Source organism: Bos indicus, chromosome 26 (assembly GCF_029378745.1).
Source record: "Bos indicus isolate NIAB-ARS_2022 breed Sahiwal x Tharparkar chromosome 26, NIAB-ARS_B.indTharparkar_mat_pri_1.0, whole genome shotgun sequence".
Lineage (NCBI taxonomy): Eukaryota > Metazoa > Chordata > Mammalia > Artiodactyla > Bovidae > Bos > Bos indicus.
Window position 1 is genome coordinate 8,877,533 of NC_091785.1, and position 19,881 is coordinate 8,897,413.

The 19,881-nt window shown below is 41.7% G+C and overlaps 1 protein-coding gene across 49 annotated transcripts in view; it reads right to left on the minus strand.

Moving 5' to 3' along the window:
• SGMS1 (sphingomyelin synthase 1) overlaps positions 1 to 19,881 on the minus strand; it is a 324,245-nt gene that overhangs the window by 114,713 nt on the left and 189,651 nt on the right. For 39 of the 49 annotated variants that reach the window (XM_070781227.1, XM_070781241.1, XM_070781239.1 and 36 more), the window contains 2 exons: positions 7,114 to 7,194; positions 35 to 147 (listed from right to left, as the gene is read on the minus strand). The exons of 1 other annotated variant lie outside the window; for it this stretch is intronic. The gene's annotated coding sequence lies outside the window, so the exon portion shown is untranslated. The remainder of the gene's footprint in view (positions 1 to 34; positions 148 to 7,113; positions 7,195 to 19,881) is intronic. 9 more of the 49 variants (XM_070781251.1, XM_070781248.1, XM_070781249.1 and 6 more) reach the window with 2 other exon arrangements.

Here is a 19,881-nt window from a genome sequence, read left to right on the forward strand (position 1 = left end):
TACCTTATTTAAATGCCTTATTTAAAGTACTAACCTCTGATGAAGGTTGGCCTCTTCAATGCAGGAGAGGGAGTATAATACAACTGATGATGGGGAGCGCTGTTTCTCAACTTTACAAAGGTGCTCTCTGTACAAACTGTGTGTGTCCTAAAAGGGCGAGAGAGGGTGGTACTTAAGGGGTGAAAAGGGGGTGTATCAGTTCAGGCTAAATTATGCTGCAGTAACAAGTAAAACCAACATTTTAGAAGCCAACAACAGAGGAAGGTTTATTTCTGACTCCTGTTTGGTTCTCCGCAGGTGAGCTGAGATTGGCTCCATGTCCTTTTCCCTCTGTGACCAAGGCAGAAGTGGCAGCCCTAACTGGGACAGGTTGATCTCATGCAAAAAGAAAAGAGAGATGGTAGAAGCAGGCATTTGGTTTCCATTTCTGCCTGGAAATGGCACATGTCATTGTTATTTACAAGTCCAAGGGCCAAGACAGCCATGGGGCTCAACCCTCAGTGGGTGTGACAGCATAACTCTCACGCAGGATGGAGCATGGGTAGGAAGGAATAGCAAATGTTTTGATGGTAATCGGAAAAGGCGATGGCACCCCACTCCAGTACTCTTGCCTGGAAAATCCCATGGACGGAGGAGCCCGGTAGGCTGCAGTCAATGGGGTCACTCAGAGTTGGACAGGACTGAGCTACTTCACTTTCACTTTTCACCTTCATGCTTTGGAGAAGGAAATGGCAACCCACTCCAGTATTCTTGCCTGGAGAATCCCAGGGACAGGGGAGCCTGGTGGGCTGCCGTCTATGGGGTCGCACAGAGTCGGACACGACTGAAGCGACTTAGCAGCAGTAGCAGCAGTTGATGGTAATGTTCAGTTCAGTTCAATTCAGTTCAGTCGCTCAGCTGTGTCCGACTCTTTGCGACCCCATGAATCGCAGTACGCCAGGCCTCCCTGTCCATCACCATCTCCTGGAGTTCACTCAAACTCAAATCCATTGAGTCGGTGATGCCATCCATCCATCTCATCCTCTGTCGTCCCCTTCTCCTCCTGCCCCCAATCCCTCCCAGCATCAGGGTCTTTTCCAATGAGTCAACTCTTCGCATGAGGTGGCCAAAGTACTGGAGTTTCAGCTTTAGCATCATTCCTTCCAAAGAACACCCAGGACTGATCTCCTTTAGGATGGACTGGTTGGATCTCCTTGCAGTCCAAGGGACTCTCAAGAGTCTTCTCCAACAGTTCAAAAGTGTCAGTTCTTTGGCGCTCAGCTTTCTTCACAGTCCAACTTTCATATCCATACATGACCACTGGAAAAACCATAGCCTTGACTAGACGAACCTTTGTTGGCAAAGTAATGTCTCTGCTTTTCAATATGCTATCTAGGTTGGTCATAATTTTCCTTCCAAGGAGTAAGCATCTTTTAATTTCATGGCTGCAATCACCATCTGCAGTGATTTTGGAGCCCCAAAAAATAAAGTCTGATGCTGTTTCCACTGTTTCCCCATCTATCTGCCATGAAGTGATGGGACCAGATGCCATGATCTTCGTTTTCTGAATTTTGAGCTTTAAGTCAACTCTCCTCTTTCACTTTCATCAAGAGGCTTTTTAGTTCCTCTTCACTTTCTGCCACAAGGGTGGGGTCGTCTGCATATCTGAGATTATTGATATTTCTCCCGGCAATCTTGATTCCAGCTTGTGCTTCTTCCAGCCCAGCATTTCTCTTAATGTACTCTGCGTATAAGTTAAATAAGCAGGGTGACAATATACAGCCTTGACGTACTCCGTTTCCTATTTGGAACCAGTCTGTTGTTCCATGTCCAGTTCTAACTGTTGCTTCCTGACCTGCATATAGGTTTCTCAAGAGGCAGATCAGGTGCTCTGGTATTCCCATCTCTTTCAGAATTTTCCACAGTCAGCAAAAACAAGACTGGGAGCTGACTGTGGCTCAGATCATGAGCTCCTTATTGCCAAATTCAGACTTAAATTGAAGAAAGTAGGGAAAACCACTAGACCATTCAGGTCTGACCTAAATCAAATCCCTTATGATTGTACAGTGGAAGTGAGAAATAGATTTAAGGGCCTAGATCTGATAAATAGAGTGCCTGATGAACTATGGACGGAGGTTCGTGACATTGTACAGGAGACAGGGATCAAGACCATCCCCATGGAAAAGAAATGCAAAAAAGCAAAATGGCTGTCTGGGGAGGCCTTACAAATAGCTGTGAAAAGAAGAGAAGCAAAAAGCAAAGGAGAAAAGGAAAGATACAAGCATCTGAATGCAGAGTTCCAAAGAATAGCAAGAAGAAATAAGAAAGCCTTCCTCAGTGTTCAATGCAAAGAAATAGAGGAAAACAACAGAATGGGAAAGACTAGAGATCTCTTCAAGAAAATTAGAGATACCAAGGGAACATTTCATGCAAAGATGGGCTCGATAAAGGACAGAAATGGTATGGACCTAACAGAAGCAGAAGATGGTAATGTAACCTATAGTAAAGGGAATGGAAAATGGCTAGAGAAGTGCTTTCTTCCCTTCAGTAATGAGAGAAGAAGGTGTCCTATTATAAGAAGCAGTCCTCATTTCTATGGTGCTTTATGCTGTTCTCATAAGCTTGCAGATATTGTCTCACTGTATTCTGACAACCATCCTAATGCAATCCCAGGACTTGCCCAAGGCCCCAGTGGCACCTGAACTGGAACCCAATTCTGGTGATCTCTCACCAAAGCAGCCTTGGAGACTTTGGTTTCACCCACAAAATGGAGATAATCTTAGACACTTTCTAAGACAGTTGTTGAGAGATTAAGTAAAACGATGTATTTAAAACACATAAGCACATAAAAGTACTCGCTAAATATAAAGTGGTATTACTATTAAATTATGATATTTATCCCTTATCCCATATCTTTCCCAAATTATCTTTAAATTTAATAATAAACAGTTTGTTTAAATTTCTTAAGTATAAAATACATTTATTAATGGTATTTTCTTCCCCTGTCAAAACCATAAGCTCCCCTAGTCGAGTTTTTTTCTATGCACACACACGTACTTTCCCCATGACTTCTCTTACTTGTTTACTTCCTGACTAGTCAGTTTCTTAAGACTCTCAAGAAGTTTCAGAAGGCACCACTATTAATTTTTTATTTTTTCCCAAACAAGAGAAATGGAGGGCAATTAAAGACAGTCTTCATTTCAAGTATGATAGAGATTCCACACGTGGCCCCCAACTGAGAGTGAATACAGGGCTTAACATCAAAGATGCTCCTACCTCTGTCTTCTACCTCTAGTCCTAATTAGCAGGACCTGCCTTCTCTCTGCATTCAACCAAACTACAATTCTGGCCTTTCCCGAGAATGGAATCTTCCTTTCCCACCTCTCCCTCTTGGCTCAAAAACTGTTCTACCTACACACTCTGTTCAAAGATCCTGTCCAAGTAATTGGCTAAGTGTACCACAGTGCATACACAAAGATGTTCATCACAGTGGGCTTTAAAAGAATGAAAAGTTGAAAACAAACTAAATGCTCACTAGTAAGGAAATGGCTAAATACATTACAGATCACATATACATGGGATGCTATAGAACAGTAACAAAAATGATGTAGATTATATCTATTGATTTGGCATGGTCTCAGTTTATTATTAGTCTAATCAGGTTTCAAAGTAATATTGATAATGATCCATTTTAGGGAGAAAAAATATCTAATTTGGGCACAGGAACAGTATGCAAAATATATAAAAAAAACAAAAACCTAATAATCGTATCTCTGGGTAGTGATAATGAGTTTTCTAATCTTAATAATTTTCACATTTTAATATTCTTTCCAATTAGCATTGTTAATTTTATAACGTAAAAAAAGGCATTTTAATTAAAAGGCATTAATCATTAAATACGCAATTCAAATGTCATCTGCTCCTGAACACCCCCCCCAGCCCACTCTTATCACACAGGTAATTCCTCTCTCTTGTCTGTTTCCTGAGTATTTAATATATCATAACATTTACCACGCTTGTTTTGAAATGACAGTTTTCTCGGTTCAGACTTGATTATCAACTCTTGAATAAGTGGAATAAGCCTGTTTTATTTTTACTGCTGCTTAGTCATTCAGTCCTGTCCGACTGTTTGTGACCCCATGGACTGTAGCCCTCCAGGCTCCTCTGTCCCTGGGATTTTCCAGGTAAGAAAACTGGAGTAGGAAGCCATTCCCTTCTCTAGGGTGTCTTCCCAACTCAGGGATGGAACCCAAGTCACCTGTGTTGAAAGCAGATTCTTAACCATCTGTGTCACCAGGCAATCTACCCTAATGACCCATGACTCTCAAGTCTCCAGACACCACTGAGTATGCTGATGTGAGCATAAAGCAAGGCTCTAAAATCTGCACATTTGACATTTGTACACGCAGTGCTCTAATCAAAAATTAATCTACTGTGGGGATGTTTGGAAGATGCATAGGGTCCATTTTGGAGGGAGAAATTATCAGTCAGGATATTTTATCTGTGGGAACACTTCTCTATTAATCATTACTCCCATGTTTGCTTTCAGAGTTACCAAAGACACCCTGATTCAACTTAAGATATGTCAATATTTCTTAGTCCAGAAATTAGCCTCTCAGACTTTTACCCATGAGCTTCCTCTTCAAAAGGACAAGAATTACTTTTATAATAATCCAAGTCCAATCCTGACTCGGTAGGAAATATAAATACCTATTGTTTTAGGAAGAAATAAGGGAAATAAATGTTTTAAGATTATGTAAGTCTGATTCAGGGAATTGACATAAACAAAGGTTTTGAAATAGCCAAGGCATTTTTTTTTTTTGAAGGTTCAATAAAGAATGTGTTTTGAGAACTAGGTGGGTGAGATTTAAAATAAATACAAGCACCACGATCTTAGCTGTTACTTAGCAATTTCAGGCTTCAATTATTCCCTTCTAAAGGGCAAGTGACAAGACTAAAGAAATTGCTTCCAGAAGAAACACTGAGATATCTGATCCAGTTTCCTTTCTTCTCTCCATTTTACTCCCTAAGATCTTAATCCAGCTGGTATGAACTTTAAACTGCTCAGGTTTTTGGTTTTGGTTTGTTGTCTCTGGAGACAATTCCTTTTTCTTAATTTCTGAATCAAAAGCGAAGCTACGTGCCATCATTAGTCAAGAGACACCTTGGCTGCTTGTCCCCAAAGTGTCACTACCTGAGGAAATGCAGACTCGCCAGAGTACAAAGAAGGAAAATAAAAAAGTTCAAAAGAAAGTAAACAGTCTGACTTATCTCCACACACTGTCACTCAAAAGCCAGAAGAAGTGAGGGGTGCCAAGGGCCAGTTACAAAGCTGAGTTAATAACATGAGCACTATAGTCACACACTTAAAAAAATAGATCTAAATTCTGGATTGATCTTGGCACTTATCTTCATGCCAGAAGCTGTGGGGGCATGACAACTTGGGTTACCTAGCGTGGATTCAAAAGCAGATCTTGCTTTTATCAACCAAACCAAACTCTTACCACCAGGGCTAAGAAAGATAATTGAAGATTTCTGGCTTGGAAATGTCTTCACAATAGGAAACTTACCACCACTGGTGTGCTGAGGCCAGCTCATGTATCACTCCCTTAAAACCTTGCATATTCTCAGGACTTGGGGCAAGGTGATTGTTAAACACACCATCAATAAATGCTAAATTATATAAACATACAATTAAAATGCTGCTGCTAAGTCACTTCAGTCGTGTCCGACTCTGTGCGACCCCATAGACGGCAGCCCACCAGGCTCCCCTGTCTCTGGGATTCTCCAGGCAAGAACACTGGAGAGGGTTACCATTTTCTTCTCCAATGCATGAAAGTGAAAAGTGAAAGTGAAGTCGCTCAGTCGCGTCCGACTCTTAGCAACACCATGGATTGTAGCCTACTAGGCTCCTCTGTCCATGGGATTCTCCAGGCAAGAGTACTGGAGTGGGTTGCTATTGCCTTCTCCAAAACAATTAAACTATACTAGAAACAAAAACACATCATTTCCTGTTTTACTATGATCAATGATCTTTGATGTTCTTTGCAACTATTGTACCTGGTTGGTAGGAAATCATATAAAGGTGTGCTCCTGCAATCACTTCTCAACTCTGCTGGCAGTAATGCTTGATGGTAGCATGAAATCAGCGATGGTGAAAGTGTTCACACTACAGAAATTTGCAAATGCTACAAACCACTGCCCGCCCCCCGCCCCCCAATCAGGACTGACTCTGAACATTTACTTGCATATCAATATCTGCAATGTTTACCCACCACTGCCTGGCAGTAGCTCAGGAAGTTAAGCTGGTCAGTCTCCTAAATCAAAATAAAGGTCTGTAAACTATAAATCATGATGCAAATATAAGGATGGAAAGTAACTACTTTTACTGTGGCCCTGTAATGTAACAGTCACAGCACAAAGTACTATCCTAATAGTCTTTCATTTCATGAGAAATACTATCAAATCCAGGATACTGATGAGTCAACTGAGGTGGAGAGGCTGAGTAACGACTAAAACCACAATAGCCAGAGTCAGGTGTGTGAATGTCTGACTCAAAAATGTATGATCTTTCCACTAACCATTATGACTACCATAATGAAACCAAAACCAATCACATATAACTGTCACGTAATTTGCAAATACTAACGGCCTTTTATGTGTTAAAAGAAAAAAAAAAGGTACATTGAAGAGGACTAGACAAAGAGCTCAATTTTTTCATATTCACCAAGTTTATTCATATTTACCTCCAAAATGTACCCACAAAAAGTGAAGAAGAAATAAGGCCCATGGAACCAGTGGAAGAAAGAATGATCTGCATTTGAGACAGGCTAAGTCCAAGGTTAATGTAAGAGGGATCCCCTTTCAGTTTTTTAAATATTTATACTCTATCCACCAAGCTGACACACTCAACTTAAAATGAGACACTCTGCCAAGAAAGAACAATGCAAAAGAATCTCTGAAACGTTGGCACCAAGTTTCTGAAGTATTTACATACTCAGATACTTACTTTTCAAAATTTTCTTTTTTAAACTTTTAAGGTATTTAATTGGGCTATTATTTTAACTTTGTTTCTTACAGAAAATTCACCCTGTAGTCAAAAGAATGCCAAAGAGCTAACAACATTTTACTCACTGATTATTTTTTAAAATTCTTGTCATCTTGGCTTCCTATAAGTTACCGGCTTCTCCCACTGTTCCTGTACATTTCCATCACCTGCCATGAGAAGAGAGAATCTGATTATATATCTCATAAAGTCCATTTCTTGGTTTCTACTACATAAGTCTTCTCCTTTCTTTATAACTTAGAGAGAAATATGGTCGTCTCTTCCTTTCTCTCCAAACTCAAAACGGCAGGAGAGAACACCACAGAAGATCACCTCAAGAGAAAAGACTTTAAAGAGCGCTATCTCTACTGTTGGGGGGTTGGGGTGAAGACTTTTAAAATACCCTCCCTTATGTTTTCGGGAAGAAATTTTTAGTCTGTCTCTTGGAAGGAAGCAGTATTAGAGTAAGCCACTTTCTCTCCCCTTCCCCAAACCCCTTCTTCCTTCTTAAAAGTGAGTGACTAGCCACTTGGGCTTCCCTGGTGGCTCAGAGGGTAAAGCATCTGCCTACAATGAGGGAGACCTGGGTTCAATCCCTGGGTCAGGAAGATCCCCTGGAGAAGGAAATGGCAACCCACTCTAGTACTCTTGCCTGAAAAATCCCATGGACAGAGAAGCCTGGTAGGCTACAGTCCATGGGGTCGCAAAGAGCTAGACACGACTGAGCAACTTTCAACCACTTGAGAACTCTAGAGGAACCACTGGTGTGGTGCTGAGGCCCCACTCTGAGCTGGGCAGCAAGGGTCTCCCCCCAGTTCTCTCCAACACCGGGAGTCAAGCTAATTTCCCCACAGTAAACAGGACAACAGCAGCCAGTTTCTGGGAGGACCAGCCAGCTCTCTCTGTTGGCTTCTCTCCAGCAGAGTTGCTGGACTAGGATGACTCCATTAGGGTTACTGGGGTCCAATGCATGTTTTAGAGACAGAGCGAACTGACACTTCTGAGTTTTCCAATCCTGCTTTTATCAATAATTAAGTTACTACCTATGTTGATTCCCATTTGAATTGTTGATCTATTTCACAAACTGTTTAAAGATTACAAGATAGAAGAGAGAAATGATTAGGCAACCCAAACCACCATCTGTCAAAGGACAATGCCTAGATAAAAGGTTTGCTCAAAGTCCTACCACTTTCTAGTCACATGACCTTGGGAAAATCCATTCACGTTCCCCAGCCTCAATTTCATTATTTCTGAAAGAGGATCAAATGGCCCCTACCATACTGTGTGGTTGTTCGGATTAAATGAAATGAAAGCCATGATGTGCCAAAGTCAAGCATGCTTTAATCTAACAAGGGACACTCAGTGCTCAGACTTGCTAGTTTGTCCATACTTTCAGTTCAGATATTGGTGATCCATATAATTTGTGGACTAATGGATTACACTGGACCAGGCATAGACTTGGATTACTGTGATATTGAATGGTTTGCCTTGGAAATGAACAGAGATCATTCTGTCATTTTTGACACTGCGTCCAAGTACTGCATTTCAGACTCTTCTGTTGACTTTGATGGCTACTCCATTTCTTCTAAGGGATTCTTGCCCACAGTAGTACATATAATGGTCATCTGAGTTAAATTCACCCATTCCAGTCCACTTTTGTTTGCTGATTCCTAAAATGTCGATGTTCACTCTTGGCATCTTCTGTTTGACCACTTCCAGTTTGCCTTGATTCATGGACCTAACATTCCAGGTTCCTATGCAATATTGCTCTTTATAACATCAGACTTTACTTCCATCGTGGCTCAGCTGGTAAAGAATCCACCTGCAATGTGGGAAACCTGGGTTCGATCCCCGGGCTCAGAAGATCCCCTGGAGAAGGCTACCCACTCCAGTATTCTGGCCTGGAGAATTTCATGGACTGTATTGTCCATGGGGTCACAAAGAGTCGGACACGACTGAGCAACTTTCACTTTCACTTACTTCCATCACCAGTCACATGCACAATTGGGTGTTGTTGCTTTGGCTCCATCTCTTCATTTTTTCTAGAGTTCCTTCTCCACTGATCTCCAGGAGCTTATTGGGCAACTACCGACCTGGGGAGTTCATCTTTCAGTGTCCTACCTTTTTGCATTTTCATACTGTTCATGAGGTTCTCAACGCAAGAATATTGAAGTGATTTGTCTTTCCCTTCTCCAGTGGACTACATTTTGTCAGAGCTCTCCACCATGACCCGACGGTCTTGGGTAGCCCCACACAGCAAGGCTCATAGTTTCATGGAGTTAGACCAGGCTGTGGGCCATGTGATCAGATTGGTTAGTTTTCTGTGATTGTGGTTTTCAGTCTATCTCTCCTCAGATGGAGAAGGATAAGAGGCTTATGAAAGCTTGCTGATTTCATAAGAGACTGACTGAGGGGGATACTGGGTCTTGTTCTGATGGGTGGGGCCATGCTCAGTAAACCTTTAATCCAACTTTCTATTGATGGGTGGGGCTGTGTTCCCTCCCTGTTATTTGCCTGGGGCCAAACTATGGTGGAGGTAATGAAGATAATGGCGACCTCCTTGAAAAGGTTGAAGACCTACAGTTCAGTTCAGTTCAGTTCAGTCGCTCAGTCATGTCCGACTCTTTGTGAACCCATGAATCACAGCACACCAGGCCTCCCTGTCCATCACCAACTCCCGGAGTTCACTCAAACTCACGTCCATCAAGTCGGTGATGCCATCCAGCCATCTCATCCTCTGTCATCCCTTTCTCCTCCTGCCCCTAATCCTTCCCAGCATCAGCATATTTTCCAATGAGTCAACTCTTCACATGAGGTGGCCAAAGTACTGGAGTTTCAGCTTTAGCATCATTCCTTCCAAAGAACACCCAGGGCTGATCTCCTTTAGAATGGACTGGTTGGATCTCCTTGCAGTCCAAGGGACTCTCAAGAGTCTTCTCCAACACCACAGTTCAAAAGCATCAATTCTTCAGCGCTCAGCTTTCTTCACAGTCCAACTTTCACATCCATACATGATTACTGGAAAAACCATAGCCTTGACTAGATGGACCTTTGTTGGCAAAGTAATGTCTCTGCTTTTTAATATGCTATCTAGGTTGGTCATAACTTTCCTTCCATGGAGTAAGCATCTTTTAATTTCATGGCTGCAATCACCATCTGCAGTGATTTTGGAGCCCCAAAAAATAAAGTCTGATACTGTTTCCACTGTTTCCCCATCTATTTGCCATGAAGTGATGGGACCAAATGCCATAATCTTAGTTTTCTGAATGTTAAGCTTTAAGCCAACTTTTTCACTCTCCTCTTTCACTTTCATCAAGAGGCTTTTTAGTTTCTCTTCACTTTCTGCCATAACGGTGGTGTCATCTGCATATCTGAGAAGACCTACAACTAACACTCAAAAAAGATGTCCTTTTCATTATAGGGGCTGCTGCTGCTAAGTCACTTCAGTCGTGTCCGACTCTGTGTGACCCCATAGACGGCAGCCCACCAGGCTCCCCTGTCCCTGGGATTCTCCAGGCAAGAACACTGGAGTGGGTTGCCATTTCCTTCTCCAATGGATGAAAGTGAAAAGTGAAACGTAAGTCGCTCAGTCATGTCTGACTCTCAGCGACCCCATGGACTGCAGCCTACCAGGCTCCTCAGTCCACGGGATTTTCCAAGCAAGAGTACTGGAGTGGGGTGCCATCACCTTCTCCGCATTATAGGGGACTGGAATGCAAAAGAAGGAAGTCAAGAAATACCTGGAGTAACAGGCAAATTTGGCCTTGGAGTACAGAATGAAGCAGGACAAAGGCTAATAGAGTTTTGCTAAGAGAACTCACTGGTCATAGCAAACACCGTCTTCCAACAACACAAGAGATGACTCTACACATGGACATCACCAGATGGCCAACACCAAAATGAGATTGATTATATTCTTTGCAGCCAAAGATGGAGAAGCTCTATACAGTCAACAACAACAAAAAGGCCAGGAGCTAACTGTGGCTGAGATCATGAAATCCTTATTGCCAAATTCAGACTTAAATTGAAGAAAGTAGGGAAAACCACTAGACGATTCAGGTATGACCTAAATCAAATCCCTTATGATTATTCAGTGGAAGTGAGAAATGATTCAAGAGATTAGATCTGATAGAGTGACTGAAGAACTATGGACAGAGGTTCGTGACATTGTACAGGAGGCAGGGATCAAGATGATCCCCAAGAAAAAGAAATGCATAAAGGCAAAATGGTTGTCTCAGGAGGCCTTATAAATAGCTATGAAAAGAAGAGAAGTGAAAAGCAAAGGAGAAAAGGAAAGATATACCTATTTGAATGCAGAGTTCCAAAGAATAGCAAAGAGAGATAAGAAAGCCTTCCTCAGTGATCAATGCAAAAAAATAGAGGAAAACAACAAAATGGGAAAGACTTCAAAAAAAATGAGAGATACCAAGGGAACATTTCATGCAAAGATGGGCACAATAAAGGACAGAAATGGTATGGTCCTAACAGAGGCAGAAGAAATTGAGGTGGCAGGAATACACAGAAGAACTATACAAAAAAGATCTTAATGACCCAGATAATCACGATGGTGTGATCACTCACCTAGAACCAGACATCCTGGAATGTGAAGTCAAGTGGGCCTTAGAAAGCATCACTACAAACAAAGCTAGTGGAGGTGATGGAATTCCAGTGGAGGTATTCCAAATCCTGAAAGATGATGCTGTGAAAGCGCTGCACTCAATATGCCAGCAAATTTGGAAAGCTCAGCAGTGGCCACAGGACTGGAAAAGGTCAGTTTTCATTCCAATCCCAAAGAAAGGCAATGACAAAGAATGCTCAAACTACCGCACAATTGCACTCATCTCACACGCTAGTAAAGTAACGCTCAAAATTCTCCAAGCCAGGCTTCAACAGTATGTGAACTGTGAACTTCCAGATGTTCAAGCTGGAATTAGAAAAGCAAGAGGAACCAGAGATTAAATTGCCAACATCTGCTGGATCATGGAAAAAGCAAGAGAGTTCCAGAAAAACATCTACTTCTGCTTTATTGACTATACCAAAGCCTTTTGACTGTGTGGATCACAATAAACTGTGGGAAATTCTGAAAGAGATGGGAATACCAGACCACCTGACCTCCTGAGAAATCAGTATGCAGGTAAGAAGCAACAGTTAGAACTGGACATGGAACAACAGACTGGTTCCAAATCAAGAAAGGAGTACATCAAGGCTGTATATTGTCACCCTGCTTATTTAACTTATATGCAGAGTACATCATGAGAAATGCTGGGCTGGATGAAGCACAAGCTGGAATCAAGACTGCCGGGAGAAATATCAAATAACCTCAGATATGCAGATGACACCACCGTTATGGCAGAATTTGAAGAAGAACTAAAGAGCCTCTTGATGAAAGTGAAAGAGAAAAGTGAAAAAGTTGGCTTAAAGCTCAACATTCAGAAAACAAAGATCATGGAATCCGGTCCCATCACTTCATGACAAATAGATGGGGAAACAGTGACAGACTTTATTTTGGGGGGCTCCAAAATCACTGCAGATGGTGACTGCAGCCATGAAATTAAAAGACGCTTACTTCTTGGAAGGAAAGTTATGACCAACCTAGATAGCATATTAAAAAGCAGAGACATTACTTTGCCAACAAATGTCCATCTAGTCAAAGCTATGGTTTTTCCTGTGCTCATGTATGGATGTGAGAGTTGGACTGTGAAGAAGGCTGAGCACAGAAGAATTGATGCTTTTGAACTGTTGGTGTTGGAGAAGACTCTTGAGAGTCCCTTGGACTGCAAGGAGATCCAACCAGTCCATCCTAAAGGAAACCAGTCCCTAATATTCATTGGAAGAACTGATGCTGAAGCTGAAGCTCCAATACTTTAGCCACCTGATGCAAAAAACTGACTCATTTGAAAAGACCCTGATGCTGGGAAAGATTGAAGGCAGGAGAGAAGGAGACGACAGAGGATAAGATGGTTGAATGGAATCACTGAGTCAATGGACATGAGTCTGAGTAAACTCCAGGAGTTGGTGACGGACAGGGAGGCCTGGTGTGCTGCAGTCCATGGGGTCGCAAAGAGTCGGACACGACTGAGCGACTGAGCTGAATGGCTTACACTCAGCAAACTGTCCCCCTTTTACTGAAAGTAAGTGATCAGAGTATGTTTTACTTCTGTTTTTCAATTTCACAACATTTTAGGGCCCACCAGCAAGGGATACGAAGTTCCAGTTTCCCTTTACAGTACAGCCCAAATGAAAACATCTCACTTCTACCAAGCAGAACGCAAGGACTGCTCCTTTTATGTGAAGAACATACGGCTCCAAGTAGACGACACTTATAAAAGAAGAACCTGTTAACTTTCCTCGCTTGAAGCCTCAGTGTTAAAGGAGTTCAGAGACAGGAGATAATATTAATGATAAAATGCCTCCACGCAGAGATACCATGAGACACGGTTAACCTCAGTTACAGAACAGGCAGAATCTCCTAGTTATCCAGACCTTTAGGGTGTATGTGTGTGTGTAAGAGGGGCATAAAGGGAGAGAAATGAAAAACACCACACCAATACAGAAAACTTCGTAGTTCTTGTCAACACCAACAAAAATAGCAGGGAAGGAATGAAGAGTCAAAGATCTGTAGATTATACCCAGCACAGAGGAACTTGCTCAAATGCAGAGGATTTGATGTAAGTTTAAAACACATAAGCATGAATTCCACCTTTTGCTATTTAACAGCATTGGTCTTTGCCAAGTAATTTAATTATTAAGCCTCAGTTTCCAGGTCTGTAAAATGGGGACAATAATACATCCCCCTGGGGAGTAGTTGTGCAGATGAGAGATAATACATATACAGTGTCCACCACAGAATATGTCCCGCAAATATAATTATAATTGTTGTGTTATTGTGCTAGTGCAAGCATGATAGTCTATTAAATTCATAGCTACCAGCACAATTATGGTATTGAGTCCATTAAATTCAGACTCTTTCTGTAGGTGAACAGTTTGGAAGGAGTTTCAAGTGATACTTTTGACAGCAACATGGAACATTTCTATTTTGATCCTAATGAAGTGTTAAATAAAAATCTCCACTTTCGTTGGCAGCCTTTACTAACATGCAAACCAGAAGTTCTAGTTATACATTTGCTGGCATTCTTTGCATCAGTACCAAGTTTCTTTTTTTGATGATAAATTCTTAAAAGAGGGAATGAATCATTTCCACTAGTGTTAATTCTTCTGGTTTGCATTATAATGTGAACCACTTGGCGGGCATTTGTGGGACATAAAAGCCACATTGAGAGTGGCAGGCCAGCTATTTATCTCCAAGGTAAGCTTTGCATTACAGCCTCATCAACAATAGTAAGAATTTATCAGCTACGTTTTCAAGGAAAACAAAGGCCAAGAGGTGAAGCAATACCCACGTTTAAACAGAACTTCGTATCTACAGAAAGTACTCCTTGACCCCCTTCATCTCTTTGGGACTCACTCCAGTGATGCTGACTGCTCAGAGTAAACTGTATACTCTTCCTGTACCTTCAAAACCCACGAGTAAATGTCTCATTACAGTTTAGTTGCTCCTGATTTTTTAACAAAAACATATTCTTTGCTATGATGGAAAGCATTTTAATAGGTTCTAGGAATCAAATTCTTTCTCAAAGATGGTCATTTGCCACCACCATGGTTATCTGAAAGAATTATAAGTGACTTCAGCAACGGACTATGCAGCTGGCAGAGGACACTGTGCTCACTGCTGGAGGTGGGGAAGGAGTTATAAGGTGGTTGAGGTGACGTTCATTTAAGAGAACGCAGTGCAATGGCAGTTTCACCAGAATACAAGCAATTAACTTAGCTGAGGCACTTAAGGAGAACAATCTGGATATATAAAATCTTGGGTGGGATAGTTAAAAACCCAGTATTTCTTAATCACACCTCATATATGATGTTAAGATTCTACAACAGTCATGAAGAAATCTAGCTAACAAGAACACAGACCTTTCAGAACACCTGCTTTATCTTCGAGGGTGAGGCCAAACTTCCCAAAGGTAGAAGGTGACTGGAGGGCATCAAAGTCAAGATCATTTGAGAGCCGAGACGCTAGAGGATGGCCTTTGCACTAAGACTGCAGAAGGAGATAGGAGCTCTTGTATCATAAGACATGATTGCTTTGCGTTTTTGGCCTCTTTTCTCCTAAAGAGTTCATGAAAAGTGCTTAGATTTCTCTATGGCAGATGGTGTCCTTCCGTCACTAAAAGCACGTGCTTTGCAGTCACACAGAACCACACTCCCCAATCCACCTTGAAGACCTTGAGCGTATCATTAAATTCCCCTGAGCCTCGGTATTCCTGCCTAGAGAATCCCATGGACAGAGGAGCCTGATGGGCTACAGACCATGGTGTCTCAAAGAGTCAGACATGACTGAGCGACTTAAACTTTCACTTTTCTGTTTCATCAATAGAATGGGAGTAACAGTAGTACTACAACTTATTGTTGCTTTATGGGCTAAAGATATACTGCCTGCACACAGCTTTATAAGGCTCATGACAAACACTAAGTGCTCATTAAATGTGCTATTGGAAGAAGTAAACTATCCTCATCTTTAGGAGGTCTGTAGGTTCCAAGGCAACAGTAACCAAAAAAAGATGTTTCCTCATAAGCTCAGAAATGTTCTGGCCTACTTCACCAGAAAAAAAGGCTTCATCTAAAGTTTCAGTGAGTGGTAAAGCACACATCACTCTAATATCTGTGCATGTATCTTGGGAGCACAGTGAGAGCAGCAGCAGCGAGCAGAGGCTTGTTGGCCAGTGAGAAAATCAGAACAGTTCACAGCAGCCACCTGGAAACAAAATGCATCACTTGCTCGAGATGCCTCAGCTAATAAATGGCAAAGCTGAGATTCGAAACCAGGGAGCCTGGCTTCAGTCCTTGCTCTTAACCCGATACTATGCTGTCTCCTCAGCAATGAGGAAGAGCAGTAATTGGAGACTGACCAAGTCACAGGCCGGGAGCAGGCCAGAGAAAGGCAAGAAACCCTGTAAAGATGACTGAAGGGAAGAGGGTAATAAGGGAAATGACACAAATGGGCAGCTAATAGGGCCAATGATTCTAAATTAAAATCTAAAACATAGTCATAGCAAGAACTCTAGAAGGACGGCACTGGGAAAGTGAACTAGCTTCGGGCTTCAGCACTTGTTTAAAGACAACAGTGAACAGAAGACATAAAAGCTGAGAAGATGCCTCCTAAGTCATTATGTTAGCCGCATCATGACTTAGAAACACCTGCCAGGAATCACATCACACACACAAAACACGAGTGTTACAGGAGAGCCCCCAGAGCATGAGAGTTTCTTATCAAGACTGAGTCTCCTACTACCTCTTCCTGGTGTTTCTACAGAAGAAAAGAGTGAAGAAAGGCCACCAGGGTGTTGAGTTCCCCATGTTGGTCAGAAGGAAGGGATAAGAAAAAACAACTGTGCCCCCAAGTTAAGTAGACAAATACCCAGAGAGGAAAAAAAGTGATAAAAAGAAGTCATATTCCTGCCAGACTCCAAAACAGTCCCCATAACCACCATCTCTTATTATCCATGCTTGTGAAATCCTCTTCCCTTGACTGCAAGTGGGACTTGTGAATAAGACAAAAATGACAGGGCATGTAGTTATGTCACATGAGACAGTAACATCCATTCTGCAGCAAGATTCTCTGGGGGAAAGCTGAAGCAAGCTGCCAAGCAGTGGACTGCCTATAGAGAGAGCCAGCGGAAGGCAGCCTCCAGCTGACAGTGAACAAGCAACTGGGAGCCCACCAGAAACTGAATTCTGCCGTCAATTATGCGATCTCAGAAGAAAGCCCTTCTACATTCGAGCCTCAGATGAGACCGCAGCCCTGGCTGACACCCTGGCTGGAGCCTTATAAAGTACCAAGACAAACCACAGCCAGACTCCTGACACACAGAAGCTGTCCCAGAGAGTTATGCACTAATTCAGCAGCTAAGTTGGTAGTGGTGCTGTCACGCAGCTATGCATAACCAATATAGAAGGGAGTTCGCACAGGCTCCTAATGCAACCACTTGTCCTTCGGAGACAGGAGGGGAAGGAAGGAGGTCAGGGGCCAGGGCCTGGGAGAGAGATCGTGCCGTCACACTAGCAGGCATCCTCCCATTCAACTACCTCTGACTCAGACCCTCAGTTTCCTCTCTTACCACACACATCCTGTCATCCTTTTTTTTTAATCATTTGGAAGACAAAGTAGATTATAATTACCAAGGAAATAACAATTTTATAAATGGCAGTCAGGTTCCCTGCCTGGACTGCAAAGGCTATTTAACATGCCAAACACTGACACAATTAAATGTGATTGGTTCTATACATCAGTGTCTCTTTTGCTGTCTCGTATACAGGGTTATCGTTACCATCTTTCTAAATTCCATATATATGCGTTAGTATACTGTATTTATGTTTTTCCTTCTGGCTTACTTCACTCTGTATAATAGGCTCCAGTTTCATCCACCTCATTAGAACTGATTCAAATGTATTCTTTTTAATGGCTGAGTAATACTCCATTGTGTATATGTACCACTGCTTTCTTATCCATTCATCTGCTGATGGACATCTAGGTTGCTTCCATGTCCTGGCTATTATAAACAGTGCTGCGATGAACATTGGGGTACACGTGTCTCTTTCCCTTCTGGTTTCCTCAGTGTGTATGCCCAGCAGTGGGATTGCTGGATCATAAGGCAGTTCTATTTCCAGTTTTTTAAGGAATCTCCACACTGTTCTCCATAGTGGCTGTACTAGTTTGCATTCCCACCAACAGTGTAAGAGGGTTCCCTTTTCTCCACACCCTCTCCAGCATTTATTATTTGTAGACTTTTGGATCGCAGCCATTCTGACTGGTGTGAAATGGTACCTCATAGTGGTTTTGATTTGCATTTCTCTGATAATGAGTGATGTTGAGCATCTTTTCAAGTGTTTGTTGTATAGACTTGATGTATAGAACAGTCTTATGGACTCTGTGGGAGAGGGAGAGGGTGGGAAGATTTGAGAGAATGGCATTGAAACATGTGAAATGTCATGTATGAAACGAGATGCCAGTCCAGGTTCAGTGCACGATGCTGGATGCTTGGGGCTGGTGTGCTGGGATGGCCCAGGGGGATGGTATGGGGAGGGGGGAGGGAGGAGGGTTCAGGATGGGGAGCATGTGTATACCTGAAATTTAAAAATGTTAAAAATTATTTAAAAAAATAATAAATATGAAAATAAAAATAAATAAATAAATTTACAGAATTAAAAAAAAAAATGTGATTGGTAGCAACATGGATGCATCTAGTGATTATCATACCAAGTCAAGTAAGTCAGACAAAAAAGACATACCTGATATCACTCATATGTGGGATCTAAAAAATGATGCAAATGAACTTATTTACAAAACAGAAACAGACATACAGACATAGAAAACAAACTTACGATTACCAAAGGGGAAAGGGGCATGGGAAGGGGATAAATAAGAGTTTGGGATTAGCAGATGCACACCACTATATAATAAAATAGATAAACAAGATCCTACTTGCTTATTCCCTATAGCACAGGGAGTTATTGACTATAATTGACTATAATAAACTATAAGGGAAAAGAATCTGAGAAAATATGTATGTATGTGTATGTGTGTATGTGTATATATATATATATATATAAAATGTTGCTGTTTAGTAACTAAGTCATGTCCAGATTCTTTGCAACCCCATGGACTGCAGCCCACCAGGCTCCTCTGTCCATGGGATTTCCCTGGCAAGAACACTGGAGTGGGTTGCCATTTCGTTCTCCAGGGGATCTTCCTTACCCAGGGATCTAGCCTGCATCTCCTGCACTGGTAGGCAAATTCTTTACCTCTGAACCACAGGGAAACCTATATATATATATATATGTATGTATATGTGTGTATATATATATGTATATGTATATACACATATATACATATATACACACACACATATATACAAACTGAATCACTTTGATGTACACCAGAGACTAACACATTATAAATCAACTATATTTCAATTTAATTAATTAAAAGAAAAGAAACAGCGAAAGGACTTTGACCATCTTATGAGCTATACTATGACCCTACCTATACATAATTTTAGTAAAGGTGTGTCTTAAATCTGATATAATGGACTAAACACTATAAAAAACATATTTAGAGAGACACATTAGAGACTTTCTACTTTCTGTAGCAGTGTTTTTGAAGACAGAATAAAAACTCAACCATCTAAAGTTCCATCCAGTTGCTAATATGGACTCTTGAAAAAATCAAACATGTAGTTTGAAATCTGCTGAGCAAATATCTAACAGCTTCTACAAATTAATTCCAGTAACAATTCTCAGGCAGAGCAAACAGCTACAACTCACTGAACCAGACATCTCTTACCTAAATAGGCCATCTTGCTACACACAGAAACTGGTAGGGAAATCCTACAATCACATCATTTGAAAGCTGGAATATCCTCATTAGTTTTTTTTGTCTTAGCCTCAGAGTTGGCAGATATTGACACATAGACCCAAAGCCTTGAGTAAACCTGTTCAGGGTCACCCAGCAGCACAGCCTGGACCTCCTGTTTCCCAGGCCTCTTTGTGCTCACGTCTACCAAACTCTGAGGCTTCCTTGGTGGCTCAGACAGTAAAGAACCTGCCTGCAATGCAGAAGACCCAGGTTCAATCCCAGGGTTGAGAAGATCCTCTGGAGAAGGAAATGGCTACCCACTCCAGTATTCTTGCTTGGAGGATTCCATGGACAGAGGTTCTAGTGGGCTACAGTCCATAGGGTTGCAAAGAGCCAAACACAAGTGAACAACCTAACGATACCAAACCTTATCTTCAACTCCAAA